The sequence below is a fragment of the Crocodylus porosus genome, unplaced genomic scaffold (genome assembly GCF_001723895.1).
Source record: "Crocodylus porosus isolate Cpor-Errol unplaced genomic scaffold, CroPor_comp1, whole genome shotgun sequence".
NCBI lineage: Eukaryota > Metazoa > Chordata > Crocodylia > Crocodylidae > Crocodylus > Crocodylus porosus.
In genome coordinates this window covers 32,641,666-32,654,650 of record NW_017728950.1, presented here as the reverse complement: position 1 = coordinate 32,654,650, position 12,985 = coordinate 32,641,666, and positions in this window count along the sequence as shown.

Genomic DNA, 12,985 nt, shown 5'->3' with positions numbered 1-12,985 from the left:
GCTTATGGATAGGCTTATGCATGGCTTGTTGCAGAAATGTTGGTCCTTTTAGAAGTGAAGTGCTTTCAAGGGTGGGTGCCATTGCCTTGAAACATGTGGGAATTGATGCACGGTTCGTCTGACTTGGTTGAGGTTCACAATGAACTTGAGGCAGTTGGAAATAAAAACTAAGTCTCCTGACTTGAAGTGCTTGGCTTGGTTTCCTTTCTTTTAGCTTTCCGTTCTTTTAGCTGTGTTCCAACACAAACTTGCATACTTCTTGCAAAAGTAGTCCAGAACCAGTGTGTACAGAGAGTGCAAGCAGTTATTGCTCACTGCTCTAGCAGAAGGCCTTCAGCAGTGAGGGTGTTTTTTACATGTGCTCGGGGCAGGGGGAGAGGGGAGCACTTTAATTGGACTGGCTCTGAGACCTGCTCTAATTAAAGCACCCAGAGCATTGTGTGTATCTGCATCCCTGCACTTCAAAACGGCAATGGGGGCACTTTAATTGAAAGCTTTTTTGACAAGCTTTAGATAAAGCATCTTTGCTGCCATATGAAACCGTGGGGACTTTGGTACGTGAGACTGGCTGGGTGGAGCACAGTAATTACTTGACTTAATTAAGTCTGCACCGATGTGCTGTAATTACAACACATTGGAGCAGCCTCCACACCCATGTACAGAAACCCTGAGGCTTTTACTTACGGACTTCAATATACTAACTACTGCAATTTCATTTATCAATGGGATGGATAAATAAGTTTGGATGCTGGAGTTCCAGAGAAGTAACCACCAGTGCAGCCATTATGAAAGGTGTCTTAAAAAAGGAGGAAAGACAACATTGAAAGATGTGTTCATACCTGTATCGTGCGACTACTCCAGCTTCCTAAACGTTAACAAACAGCATTCAAACTTTTTCTCCCCTTCCAGAACCCCTAGTCGTTTTCCCACCTATTTATATAGTTCTCATTTTCATGTTTATTTTCTCATTTGCTCAATCCATACTCATGACTTGACTTTCTTCTCTCCTTTCCATTTCAACTTTCTTGCTATTATATGCCTCCCCCCCCCGCAACTGGATGCTCTTTATAGTCATCCTCTTCCATATTCATTTAATCTTACAATCCTTCTTTATTCCCTTCTAACAGTCTATATAGTTCTTCCATTTCCTGCATGTGTATTTCCATGCACACCCTTCCCCTGCCTCAGAGGTTAATCTAGTTCTATGAGGCCAAACCTGGACATGATTACACTGATTTTTTTTTTCTTTTATTTGTTTTGTCTTGGAAACCAAAGGTCTAAAATAATGCAACTGTTCAGTTTTATAACACCTATTTAGACTGTCTTAAGCAATCAACTCTGTGGTATCAAAACATAGCTAATCAATAAAGCATTGTAAAGGAGGGTGAAAATCCTGAGAAATGCCATTCGCTGTATTGAACTTCAACTTGTTGATGTGAAGGTGAACAAAGTTTAAATTGTTGAGTGGTGGTACATTTAGATTACATCCCAGTTGTTTATTTTAGCTTATGCTTTAGCTTATAGTAGATTTTTTAAAGCAACTTGCATTTTAAAATTGGCAGCAGAAAAAGCCACAGATGGAAAAAGTATACACAGTAAAAGCTGTTATCCGGCATCCCCTGGATATCAGATATGCTGGTTAAACAAATGTGCACCGTTTAGTGCACTCCCCAGCATCAGGGTGCCAGGGGACGGGGGGGGGCCCGCGCAGGCTGCTTTGCCCTGGGCTGTGGGCCGAAGAAGTGGCAAAGAAAAACTCAGCTTGTGGCGGCGGAACAGGAAGTCCCCCGTAAGTGGTACTTCCAGTTTCACTTCTGCCGCATCCCTCAGATGCTGGTTAATAGTTTTCTGGCTAATAAAGTGCCAGCGCAGCTTTTGCTGAAGAAAGGTAAGAGGAAGAGTGGAATCCTTGTTTTGTTGCGCAGTATAAACTCCCAGTGCTGAACAAGTAAGGGCAAATTGTCATTCTGTTCTTTTTACTGGTGCTTGTTACCGTGAACATCTTCAGCGGTTGAAAACTAAACCTCTGTCCCTAAGGACAAGAAAAGTGCCAAAAATGCTGCATTAAGGCTCTCTGTCACCCCTCACCTCAATTCTGTCTGACTGCCAGTCTCATGATGGTAAAAACTAACTGTATTGAAGGTCCTTAACAGAAGCATCTTGTAAAGATGGGGTGGGTAACCCAGGTGAGCTGGGGTACAGAAGCAATTAGTCCCCTCCAGTGAACAAGTTCAATATTCAGGTTTCATTGCAGAAATGAACCTTTGACATGTGCTTGCTGAATTGTAGGCAAAAAAAGTCCAACTTGTGAAGCCCAGGCATTGTTATCTTGGTTGTAAAATATCTAGAAGGTACTTCTCTTATGTTTTGTATGCTGGGCTTTCTGCTGGGATCCTTATTTTTAAGAAGTAATGTAAAGATCCCCTCACTGTGAATCAGCACAGTCATGTCTGTGTACAGAGAGAGAGCAACTTCCAAAATTTAAGTGATCCAAAGCTCCTTTTGACCACTTCTGAAATATGAGCTTTCATGTTTGGCCTATGGCCAAAATACAGCAGAATTTGTACTTGGTGTTATTGCAGCTCCAGGTCAGTGAAGAGTTGTAGCAAATCATATCTTTGATTAATTTATACACCAGGCAACAGTGGGGTGTTTTTTTTTGTTGGTTTGTCTTTTCTTTTTTCTTTTACTTGAATGAGCGCGAGTGAATAATTACATACTTGTAACTGGCAAGTTGTTGTGTGGCACTTTCATTTTACTTGGATAAGCAGATGACAGTTGGTGATCAAATTGATGTTTGCCTTGCTATTCCAGTGGGCCAGGCTCCGGTTTTGGGCAATGTGCACTGGGCAGGCTAGAAAAGTGGGCAGTGCACAACAGGATGCAGTACAACAAGGACAAATACAGAGTGTTAAACACCTACGGCACAAAAATATCCAGCACGTCTACCAGCTGGGAAGTGAACCTCTCAGCAGCACAGAAGCAGAAAGGGATCTGAGTCATAGTGGACTCCAAGATGAACATGAGTCGTCAGCGTGATGACATTATTAGCAAAGCTAACTGCACTTTATCATGCATCAGCAGATGCATGACAAATAGATCCAAGGAGATGAATACTTCCCCTCTATGCGGCACTGTTCAGACTGCAGTTGGAGTACTGCATCCAGTTTTGGGTGCCGTACTTCAAGAAAGATGTTGATAGACTTGAGAGGGTCCGGAGAATGGTTAGGGGCTTATAGGACAAGCCCTGTGAGGAGAGACTGAGGGATCTGGACCTCTTCAGCCTTCAAAAGAGAAGGCTGAGAGGTGATCTTGTGGCTGCCCACAAATTCATTAGGGGGATGCACCAAGGGATCGGAGATGCTCTGTTCACCAGGGCGTCCCTTGGGGTAACAAGGAACGATGAGTACAAACTGACAGAGGCTAGATATCAGGAAAAACTTATTCACGGTAAAGGTGGCCAGAACTTAGAATGGGCTTCCAAAGGCGGTGGTGCTCTAGCCCCTACCTTGGGGGTCTTTAAGAGAAGGCTGGATAGGCATCTGGCTGGGTCATCTGACCCCAGCACTTTTTCCCGCCCAGGGCAGGGGGTCAAACTCAATGATCTGGTGAGGTCCCTTCCGACCCTAGCATCTATGAATCCCAAGGTTACGATTTCGGGCTGTCTCTTCAATGGCAAGTAGTAATGGCATGACTGATGTCTGACCATCCTGATCTCAAAATGGTGCATCCAGCCATGCACATGTGGTATGGCAGGCGTTGCAATTGTTGCTCACTGCACTATTAAGTGAATGCATGCCAGGGTCCTATGTGTATGCAAAAGGTCATAACAATGCTGATGCCAGCAAGAAGCCTGGAAGAGCCTTTTTCTCTAGACCTGAGCTGGTAGACTACAAAATCTCAAATGGAAAAGCATTCTGAAATGTGCCTGGGGAGAGAGTGCTCTCTCTCCCTCCTTATCTCCCCCACCAGACTCTTCTCCCTCCTGCTGACAGGAAGGAAAAGCCTTAGCCAAACAGCCATAGCCAAGCCCATGTGCCAGCTGAAATTAATGGGACTCTGTGGCAGTTTTATATGTAGCCAGCTTGTTGGGTGAATGACAGAGGTCAGGCGTACGTTCTTGTTTTTATGGCTGTGCAGGAAGCTAAGTACGTTTGCTGGAAGCATGAGGCAGGAACTGTCAGAAGAAATGTTTTCACCAGCCTCTGACATGAAACGAGATATTGTTCTTGACTTGGGTATTAGGTCCTCTGGGTCTGTGTTAAACTTAGGGCTGCCAATGGGACTTGCCTGACCTAAAAAGAAATATTTAAGCCTCTGCTGACTTCTTACCTACAAAATGTGAACAGCATTTCCTCTGTGTATGCCTGTTTGTTGCTCAGCAATCTTCTGGTCTTTCATTTAGTGCTCACTGCTTTCTGTGGCAGTAGCAATATTTTTCCTATGGGGCTGACAGGTTCTTAGGGAAAGGAAACCCTTAAAGATTTCATGTTTAAAATCACCTCCCCCCCTTCTCCCCCAGCGGTATCTCAAATAGTGTTTTTCATAATAAAGAAGAAGAGGTGGAGATTCTCTGAATCCTTGTAAGGCTCTCATGTCAGTGCAACTCACTGGGTAGGGGGCTTATACTTTAGAAATGGGCACTAGTATGAAACTCTGCAAGATGTCATGGGCTCCCATGTCCCATTCAAGACTATCTTGGGCCTCTGCAGGTAGGAGGTGATGGTAAAAGTGTCATGCTCTTTGTTTGGGGCAGTGGGTGAAAAGTGCAATGGCTATGTTGACTTAAGGTACCGGTATATTCGCTGTTCCTTCTATCCCCACCTCCAGTGGGGAAGGTGGAAGGCCTTGATAGATGTGCACTCCCACCACACTTCTCCCTCCTGCTGACAGGAAGAAAGGGCCATAACCAAATCCATGTGCCAGCTGGAATTAATTAGACTTTGTGGCAATTTTGTATGCAGCCGGCTTGTTGGGTGAACGACAGGTCAGGTGTACATGGTTAGGGTAATTCCTTATCTTCATAAGGCTGCTATTTTTGTCTTCCGAAGGAATACATGTTTCATAGGCTCAAGTAGCTTATTTTGGCTTTGGGAGTCTGTCTTACTGAATTAAACAGAGCACTTGCATTTAGCTTGGAGTCCTTTTATGGTGATGACCTATGGGCATTTTGGCTAAGCTCTACTCTGATAGTAGCTTCCCACCCCAGAAGAATTCAGAGGTTCTACTTCTGGAGCTGGCAGGTCCCCAAGATCTGTAAAATGCAGCTCTGTGGTTGGCAATTGCTTCCCCTCTGTTGCTAGTTTCACTGTCTCCTAGACCTACATAAGGCATGCTTTTTTAGGTTAATCTGTCTGGTTGCCCTGGAGTTCCTTCTATAGGGGATTTCCAAAATTTACAGTGGTGGAAAGATGTTCCAAATCCTCAGGTTTCCTCTTAATTGAAGTTTGAATGTGGAAAAATCCAGCCAGCCAACTTCTCTGGCCGTGCAAACTTCATGGCACCCCAATGCAGAGACACTCTTGCAGGAACCTAGGGATGGAGTAAGCCTGCCTGAGAAGTAGAACTTCAGTTTTTTGGCCCTGAATTTTGCTTTGCATGTGATGTTTTAAAAGTATTATTAAAGTGGTTTCTATAACAGACATTTTCCAGAATTCTCTAAGCCACAAACTGTAAACAAGAGATTATACAGGTTTTAATGGAGGGAGAAAGCCACTGTGCAGATGTTAGTGGGAATGTTGCTTTAAAAGCAGAATTGATCTAATCCTGTTTATATGGAGCATCAACTTTATTATTTTCTGGTGCAAGAATGGAAAGGTTACCTCATCATAGCTCCAAAATGTTAGGATTATCTGAGGTACTGTTCACACTGTGATTATAATCATGGCCAAGCAGACTTGTGTAGAATGGCTGTGGCTAGACCATAATCGGTGTGTGTATATATATAAATTACACTTTGTCTGTGTAGACAGAAAAAAATTGCAGCGTGTGCAAATAAGGTGTAGGTGGGGAAAAAAAAAGTGGCCAGCCATTTTGCATCCTGAGCTGCTTTTTATACAGGATATGGTTTTTGTGTCACTGCAATTCAGCTTCATGGTATTTCTGCCTCCTGTCTGCCTTCCGTAATTTCTGAGAACTGTGTTTGATAGCTGAGAGGGTAATTTATTTGCCTTCAAGGCATAATCGGAGTGAGTGTCAGAACTGGAATGATGGGTCTGGAACTCCTGGCCCTCATTCCTGTGATCAAAATAGTAGGCCATGCCTTTCAGGCTCAGGGTTGCCCATCATTATTAAGAGTCACGTCAGTTCTTTCGATAAAAGGAATCTGTCTTGAAGCAAGTTGTGTGTGTGCAAATGCAGAATCTGTTTGAGTCTGGTTGCACTGGAATCTGAGAGGAAGCTATGGCAGTCTAATCTCACAGGCAATCTTTATAATGCAGAATTTGCCAGTGAGCATTAAAGGCAGAAGTCCTGCAGCTGCGTGGGGAAAATACAAACTGTTCTCAACATAAGTCTCTCTGCTTGGAGCTGTTGCATGCCCACATCAAATGCGTTTGCTCCTCAGGGCAATTATGAAGCTTTACCTTGTATGATTGGAATTTCCTGGTGCTCTGTTATCCTGTGAAATAAATGCAGTCAGATCCCAAGGAAAAAACTATTTGTAACCAAATCATTTGAAAAGACAGTTGTTGAATTCCTAGGGAAATGCCTCAAGTATCTGATCAGCTATTTCCCTCCCGGTTTGGAGTTGTATTGAAAACATGTAGGTCACATCCAGACAAGTGTGGATGCTTGGTTCCCAGGGGACAAGAAGCAGCAGCTTGTCCACAGGGAATACCCATGCTACCCGCCCTCTGGCATGGCAGGTTACCTCGGGTAGGGGAGGGGAGGCTGTTCTGGCTCCAGCAGCGTTACCTGGGGGCCAGGGATGCTGCAGCCGTGGCACTCCTGCAGCTTGGAGCCTGGCTGGCAACCAAAGCATGGCTCCAGTGGGCCAGGCTCCGGTTTGGGGCAGCGTGCACTGCAGCCACGTGTGCCACCTTGCTTTTTTTCTGTGGGTTTTTTTGACCCTGGGATCTCTGCGGGGGGGGCCTGGCCTGGCCCAACATGACAGCTATGGGGGGAGGGGAGGAGCAAGCTGCCTCCCTCCACCGGACCTGAGCCACCCCTACTCCCCTGCGTTGGCCCTGAGCTCGCTCCTTGCACCACCAGGTGGGCCCAGGCCTGCTTTCTGGCTTCTCCCCACTCTCGGGCCCAGTCCTCCTCCACATCAGGCTCAGGCCCACTCCTCCCTTCCCTCTGCCACTGTAGTGGGAGGGGGGAGTGGGCCCAGACCCCAAGCAGCAGGAGGGAAGGGGGAGCCCGGGTCTCTGTCCCTCCCCTGCTCCCCCCACCCCCTGTCATTCTTGACAGGCAATTGGCTAGTAGTTTTATAACTGTCTGCAAGACGGTTTGGTGGTCGGGGGGGCTCTTCACTTGGGGACCCTGCAGCAGCTACCCAGGGAGATGAGCAGGGCCACCAGCTACATGCTACCCCAGGATCCCACTATTTAGGTGAGGGTGTGGGTAACGTTACCCCCAGGGTTACACTCTGAACTAGGGAAATTTCCCATTAAAGCTTATGCTTATGCCTAAAGATGGGAATTGCTGACCTGGATCAGAACTTGTCCAGCCTCCTATCTCTGCCCTGCTTCACAGGAAAGTGTGGGAACCCTGCAGAAGGCAAATGTGGAACAATCAGCTCCATGAAGGTTTAGAGATTGGGTTAAGAACAGAACTTCATACATCTCCCTCCTCCTACTCCTCTCTTCCCTCCTGCCTTCATGGCCATGTCCAGATGAGCACAGATGTTTGGTTCCTCAGGGAACGCTGCAGCTACTGTCTTTGGTGAACTCCCGTGCCATGTATGCTTTGGCATGCAACAAGTAACCCCGGGGACGGTGGGGGAGGCTGGCGCCAGTACTGCGCTGGCCCCAGCAACCTTACCTGGGGGCCTCCTGGGGCTCTGCCTGGCAGGCAGCCACAGTGTAGCTCTGGGCGGCCCAGCTCCACTTTTCAGCAGGCTGCGCTACCTGTGCATGTACTGATCCAGTTTTTTTTCCCCACAGGTTTGGGGTTTTTTTGACCCCTGAATATCCAGGGGTCAAAACCCCCCCCGGGAAAAAACTCAGGGCAAATGCTCGCACAGGCAGCATGCCCTTGCAGTGTGGAGAACACGTGACTGTGCTGTATATGGTAGATGTGTTTGCAGCACCACATACTGCACAGCCACACTTGTCTGGATGCGCCCTTTGTATCAATAGGTTTAGGGGGGTTTTGTTTTTGGGGGGTTTTTTTGCTGGTTCCCATAATGGCTAGGAAGAAGTCCACCCTCCCATTCTGCTATGTGCATGTGTGTAGGTAGAGAGGGAGTTAAGCCTTCCTCAGAGGCATTGGGTGTTAGCTGCTGTCAAGGCTGAGGATTTTGACTGGCGTGTGCCAAGGCTCCTGCTGGAAGTTCCTGGCTAGAGGGCCTTGCCTCTCTGCTCAGGGTCAGACTGACGGCCATATCTGGGGTCAGGAAAGAATTTTACCCCCAGTCAGCTTGGTATGGACTGTGGAGGTTTTGTAGTTGGGGGCATGGTCCTCTATCCAGGATCTCTTGCACTTATATTAACAACCTTTTACAGAAGCAGAGCATTGGCTGCTGTGGTCCTCCTGCTTTATCTGTGGCAGGTTAGGGTGTTGTGTCTTGTGTTGTGTCAGAGTTGACCGTAGTTTTACTAAGAGATTAGATTATGGATTTTTATAGGATGGTTTGGATCAGGATGATCCTGCCTTGGGCAGGGGGTTGGACTAGATGACAGTTGAGGACCCTTCCAGCTCTATTTTTGTATGATTCTATGAACTGTTATACTCTGGTCTTTCCTGGGCTCCACGAGCTCCTCTGCTCCAGAGCCATAAGGCTGACTGCTGCCTTCAGCCTCCCTTGAAGTTAATTTGTGTGCATGTCAAGATAGACCTCATATGTGGAAGTGACACTCATTGGCTAAATTAGTTTTTAATGTTTTTAAATTCAAGGCCCTTTTTGGTAGACTCAGGGAACTCCTTGGAAAATTCCAAAGTTCTTAGTTTACACGAGTTTATTAACTATGTATGGAAATAGAATAGAGTGATTCTTCTGTTGCAAAGAACTCAGAAAGCCCCCAGTCACTTGGAATAGTGGTGACACTATACATTTCTATTCGAAACCTTTGGGTTTGTTTTGTGAATCATGTGTAGGTGTTTGTACACCGAACAGTGCCAATACAGTGCAGCACTCTGCAGCACCTTTAAAAGGATCTCCTGGCACCCCGGGATACCAGAGCACCCTAGCTGAGAGTTACTGTGCTAACTGAATACGTCAGGTGCCTTTGGCTCTTCTGTCCTGCATGGTGCCCTATCCCCTATTTAAACATCACAAACCCATGAGAAGCCATCTACTTTTGTGAGGCTTTTTTTTCTTTTTACTTCCTTCCTTTCTTACATGAATCTACCACAAAAGTAGCTTTTGCTTGACAAAATACTCAGAAAAATGACTAGGCTAGATAAGGCTCAGTCTCTGTCATATTGCTTTGACTCATGATTTTAATATGACATATTTAAAGCCTGGTATCTTTCAACCCTGTAGGTTACAAAAAGGCATAAAATGGAAAAGGGGAGATTTCATCTTTATAATAGGAGACTCAACACTCTCTGGAAGGGCCTGAGAATTCAGCCTTTAAAGTCAAAACTTTTTTAAGCATATAAAGAAGTGGTTTTATGTTCTTTAGAGGTTTGTATGACTCGTCTTGAGCCCCAGGCGGTTAGACGCAGGGGAACTAAGCCGCCTTCATCTTCATGAGGAGACAAGGTGTGTGTGAACCACTTTTCCAGCTAATCTATGTTCTGATCTTAGTGAACGCAAAGGTTATGGGTTTTTTCCATATTAGCTGGAAATACTTTAACCAGCTAACACAGGTCTATAACTCCATCAACCTTCTGTTTACTAGGGTCGTGATAAGAAGTGAGTTGATACAGGTTTAAAAGTGCCTTTTTTCCTTAATAAGACAGACACAGGCTTTTTGTCTGCAATGGAGAAGATGCTTCTTGTTAGACCAGGTGAACAATGTTAATTAATCCCCCTCTAGCACCTAATGTACATACAAGAGTTGTGTTTTAAAAAGACTGGTTATGATTCATCCTAGGATCCTTGTACAGAAATATGAAAATTAGTCTCCACATTTTTTAAAACTCTCTCAAACATTCTAAAATATGTTGTCTTCAGTATGTTGTATAGACAGATACCCAGCAGCCACATATGAACATGTTCCCATAATTTAGCCCTGGTTTTACCTCTTGTAATTAATCTCAAACTCCCATTGCAACCTTTATATTCTACCATCATTTCAGATATGCACAGAGTCCATATATGAATGAGAAAATGCTTACAGGGAATTAATTAGGGGATATTTTTGCTTCTCTTCTTAGGGGAAGATGTTCTACAAATAAAGGCTATAGTTGTTTCAGGGCAATTTTGGGGGAAAAATTCTAGTTAATCATGATGAAAATGACAAAAGAAATGAAACTACAGTTCTAAAATGTCAAAAGCAGCAGTGTCTTGAGCTTCAAATAACCTTTGCTTTAGTTGTTTTGCAGACCAGGAGAGTGCTATGTGATGTGATATTTAGGAGATAAGGTTATTATTTTTTCTTCTTCCACTCTCTCGAAGTATACTTTGGCTGAGTCCCACGAGTCAAGAAGGTACATCCTTATGTTAGGGAATGTGTTAAAATCCTAAGGAAGACTTAGACAGTATCTAGTTTTACATGGGATTTATGTGGATTGAAGTAAGGTCATCTAAGGAGTTTAAGGTTTACCATAACTTGTTAAATTGTGTTAAAGCAACAAGCTGTCTTGTTTTTACTGATGTTACTTTGTGTTAGTTACTCTCTGACAGCTAGTGGGTTGGAAGAATGCATATTTTCCGTTTTGAAAACAAAGCAAGGGGAAAAACACAAGCTATTATCTATCGGACCATCCTTGCGAATACTGGCAGTAAGTAACCACAGTTGCACTGTTTGCTTTCCAATCTGCTATCAAAAAATGGGGGGAAAGTGGACAGAATCACTTATTGTCTTGCTGAAGAGAAGAGATGCACACTCAGTTATGCTACCTCAGTGTGTTGCAGCCTTGAGCTATGACACGGGCAGATCAGGTAACTTTTTAAAATAATCAAACTATGTGGGTACTTAGGTATTGTAGATGATTTGGCATATTCTGCCTGGTGAACTGATTTAAGATAATAAAAGGCAACATTGGCTGAGATATGCCTATATGCTGTAGATGTGGCCAATGACTGACAGACCATACTGACTAGGGCAGGCTATGGACCTAGCAAAAGCCTGAGTTATGGATGATATGTGCTTAAGCTGATATACATCAGTAATAATTACTGCTTGCAACTTAAATGAAAGTTATCTGGAAAATAGAATATGTTTATCAAGCCACTAGTATTAGACTAGGTCAAGAATGAATAACTGCTTTTTGGAAAAGTGTGTAACAGCAGTTAAAAATAACAACTGATGCTTTGCCTTTTGATAACAATGGAGTTGTATGTAGTCAGCTAGAATCCTGTGGTAATAATAATTGTGTCTTTAGGAGCCCGTGTCAACCTTGGCCACTTTCAATAGACTTGCACTAAGTTGCAGAAGTGTGGCTAAAACAAGCCACAATGTCTGTTTCAGAATGAAATTTTGCAGACAGAATGAAATTTTGCAGATGGTACTACTGGCCTATTCAGAAAAGTAAAAGAAACAGAACATGGCAAGTAGCACTCCAAATGGTAAGAGAGAGATAAGAAATACTCTCTCCCAGAATTGCCCATTTTGCATGGACACAGACCCCAGCTCCGATTGCAGATTGCTTTGGTACTGACTTCTAGTTTTGCTTTACTGCTACTCTCAAAAGACTAGTCATTGTTGACCCCAGGTAACTGGCATCTTTCAAGTCCATGAGACGACCGGTTCAGTCCAGTTCCCAAAGTCCCAGTGAAACAAAGAAATCTGAATATCACCAATCAAAATGTTTATTTAAATAAACCACATATAAATATTGGGCATAAAGACTGCAGCTCATTCAAGACAACCTGCTGCTAGCCTGCATGCCACTGTCCTCCTCCCTCCTGTGTCTCCCCCAGCTAGAAGGAAATCTGTACTGTGCCATTGCAGGTAGCTAGATAGACATTGAGAGAGATGCTTATTCTCATGATTTATGGTGTAATCAATAAAAGGATTGTAGACCTGTCTCTTGCCTCTTTTTCTCATGTGGGTGGTGCTAACACCTTACCTGCTAAGAGGGGATGGAGGATCACTGGGAAATGTGGTTGTATCTTGATTTGCTGTACAAAAAGGGGATCAGTAAGGGAATTGTAACTGTCCCTGAATTCCATGTCTAAGCTTGCAAAGAAGTGCTGATCATAAACAGGCTGTTGTCTTATACTCACAAAAGACCAAATGGCACTGGGTTTTTGGAAACAAGCCACCTCTCCCTTGCGGAGATTTCCAAATGAGGTCTACTACTCTGTCAAAGTGTAAATCAGACCCTGAATGTTTCAGTTCCCTAGCTGTCAAATAGAGATAATAGCTTTTTCTCCCCACCTCACTGGAGTACTGTGAAGGTACCCAGTCATTAAAGCCTTGGGGGTTTTTTTCTTAAATCGTCTAGCGAATCTTTTCTTCTGTTTTGTACCATGTTGTTTAGATACTTATTGTAGATGTGTGCATCAGTGAACTTTTTCTGTAGGTTCAGCATCAGGATGATACAATTCATAGTTAGTAGGGTCAGAAAGGACCTGAGCAGATCATCAAGTCCAACCCCCTGCCATGGGCAGGAAGGGGTACCGGGGTCAGGCGACCCCAGCAAGGTATTCATCTAGCCTCCTCTTAAAGACCCCCAGGGTAGGAGCCAGCACCACTTCTCTTGGAAG